We start from the raw sequence: 2,829 nt of genomic DNA, 5'->3' as shown, positions 1-2,829 counted from the left end.
TCCATTGGTTAAGCCAATGAATGGATGAATGAACAAATGAGAATATGTTCGCTCTCTGACTCTAAGGCTTGCTAACTGAAAAGAGTTTGTTGAGAAGGACTTGCTATGTCTTGTTCTCCAGGAGATATTATGGATCTTGAGTTTTCAGTTGTTTGAAATCTTCAAAATACATTTCCTATGTTTGTTGCTCTTTATTCCAATTCTTACCTCTATCAGTCTATCCACCGGGCCTTGTGAAACTATGCTTTTTCACAAGGTAAAAAAGGCATCTGAGGGACCATGCATGGATTTCTTGGACTTAAGCCTTCATACTTGCCGAATATCTTGTGTATTGGATGTCACCTGAACAATATACACTGTGTATTTTCTCTTTCCAAACATGTTCGCAACATTGGCACCACTCCTGAGCAGAGCTGTTGTTAAAAGCAGTGCTTTGTAGCTTCTGAGAGCACAGTTTTAATTATTTTCAAAGCACCTGCCTTAATTGTATGTTGGCAGAATACTATATGACTCTTTTATTTGTTCTCTAAGCGAGAAAGGAAAACCGGGAGGCCAGTTTTCTGAGTCATGTTTTTAGAGTCAGTGAAATGACTTTGTAAAAAATTAGAAGTGATAACTTATGGGGAAGCTATGATTCTAGAGAAATCTTCATAATCAGGCTGGTGTTTGACAACTACTCACTTTATGGCTAAGACTGCTGGAAGTCATTCTCTCAGAAATGATTAAAATTCACTGCCATTTTTCCCTTTTTTATTTTTTGCACCTAATCTCCAACCTTTCCAATATTTAGAATTAGTTTTTTGCCATTCTAACAGTGTATTCAGACTTTGCCTGTCCCTGTTACTCCAAAGGCAGTTGAGCCTGTTGTATTTAAAAGCAAGTAGACTTGTAAATTAATTTTCAGATGATGTGGGCCATTAAAAGGAAAAAAACAGAGTAAAGTTTTTCACTCACCAGGTATCCTTTTTCTTTTTTCAGAAAATTCTTTAAGCCAGATATGGCATATCTGTCATCATAATACATCAGAATTTTCATTTCTCTCCATGAGATTTCAAGATTCATCATAAGTGATATTTCTTCTTGAAAGAACACTTTCATCTTGAAAAGTTCTCAGATTTTTCTACTGCTTTTTTTAAATCACAACCTCAATTACATAATGTTATCTATTTTTGTACTGGTGACACTTCAAGCAATGCAGACACTTCAGAGCAAATGTAAAAGGCTTAGAAATAAACACATGTCAAACTGATCAGATACACATGTCTAGGAAAGTTCACTTGTATAATGCATTTTCTATGTAAGTATCACATTGGGGCAAAAGTTTTGTAGGGCAAGATAGACTTGAATATTTTTTTTCACAGGAAATTATTTGTTCCTAAGGGTTAGGACAACTTACTGAAAAGGAAGAGGAAAAAATTCATGTCATTGAAGCTAATATGAATATATACACTGGAGGAAACAGCAGAAATTCATAGATTAGAATAAACATAATGTAATTTATTTGCAAGAGATTATTGTTGATATCTACAATTCACCTTTTTATTTTGAGAGCCAAACCTTTGAAGCAAATGCTTGAAAGCTTCTTTTACTTGCTGGTTCCTTAGGCTGTAGATGAAAGGGTTTAGTAAAGGGGCCACAGAGGTATAGAGCAGAGCTACACCTTTATTGAAGGTAACCATATCCTTTTCTGAGGGTTGTGTATACATAAAGAAGCAACTCCCATAAGTAATAGAAACAACAACCATATGTGAGAAACAGGTGGAAAAAGCCTTTGTTCTTTGCTGAACGGAAGGAAATGTTAGGACAGTTGTGATGATGAATGTGTAGGAGAGGACCACTAAAAACAGCGTGATGACAAGTGTCATCACAGATAAGACAAACGCCAACGTTTCTATGAAGTGTGTGTCTGTGCAAGAGATCTGCAGGACAGGGGAAGTGTCACAGAGGAAGTGATCAATCTTTCTGTTTGCACAGAAATCCAGCTGGAGGCCTAAGAGCAAAGGAGGAAAGATGGTTAAGAACCCAATTCCCCAGGAGCTGAGCACGAGCTGGTGGCACACCTTGGTGTTCATGATGACGGGGTAATGCAGGGGTTTGCAGATGGCCACGTAGCGGTCATAGGACATGGCAGCCAGGAGGTAAAACTCTGTAATTCCTAGTAGAAAGAAAAAGAACAATTGGGAAACACAACAATTGTAGGAGATGGTTTTGTCTCCTGTGAGAATGCTGGTCAAGAAGCGGGGGATGCCGACGGTGGTGAATGAAATCTCTAAGAAGGAGAAATTGCGAAGGAAGAAGTACATGGGCGTCTTGAGGCGGGGGCCCAGCAGGGTGAGCAGGATGACGACAAAGTTCCCCATCAGACTCAGGACGTAATTGATCAAGAGGAACAAGAAAACCACAATTTGTAGCTGTGGGTCATCTGTCAGTCCCAGCAAGATGAACACAATCTCCTCTGATTTGTTCTTCATTGCTCTTTTGTCATATCAAGTCTACAGAAAATAAAAATGATTATCACATGTAAGGAAAGATTTTTCTTCTCTTTCATTCATATACAATGTGTCACATTGTGAAAGTCACCAGTGCATAAATACTTTTGCAACTCACCTTAGAATTCTTGGTGAGGGACATATCTTCTGTTTTATCTGTGTATTTTTAAGAATGTGGAACTTCTTCACTTGTTCACAACTGCACAGTTCTTATCGACTTATAGAGAGTATAGTAGTCACTTGAAATGCAGAACCTCAATTTGTTTACTGTTAGTGTGTGATTCATCTTTCTACTATCTTGTCTTTATAGGTTGTTAGGATGTCATCCTAAAGGATATTA

The 2,829-nt window shown here is 37.8% G+C and overlaps 1 pseudogene; it reads right to left on the bottom strand.

The window, feature by feature from the left end:
- Positions 1-1,469: 1,469 nt before the first annotated feature.
- On the bottom strand, positions 1,470-2,474 carry LOC150066980 (olfactory receptor 6C6-like; annotated as a pseudogene).
- Between the last annotated feature and the right edge of the window lie 355 nt (positions 2,475-2,829).

This window comes from Megascapheus bottae, chromosome 2 (assembly GCF_031878675.1).
Source record: "Megascapheus bottae isolate mThoBot1 chromosome 2, mThoBot2.hap1, whole genome shotgun sequence".
NCBI lineage: Eukaryota > Metazoa > Chordata > Mammalia > Rodentia > Geomyidae > Megascapheus > Megascapheus bottae.
Note: the sequence above shows the minus strand (reverse complement) of the source record. Positions and strands in the feature narration are given on the sequence as shown.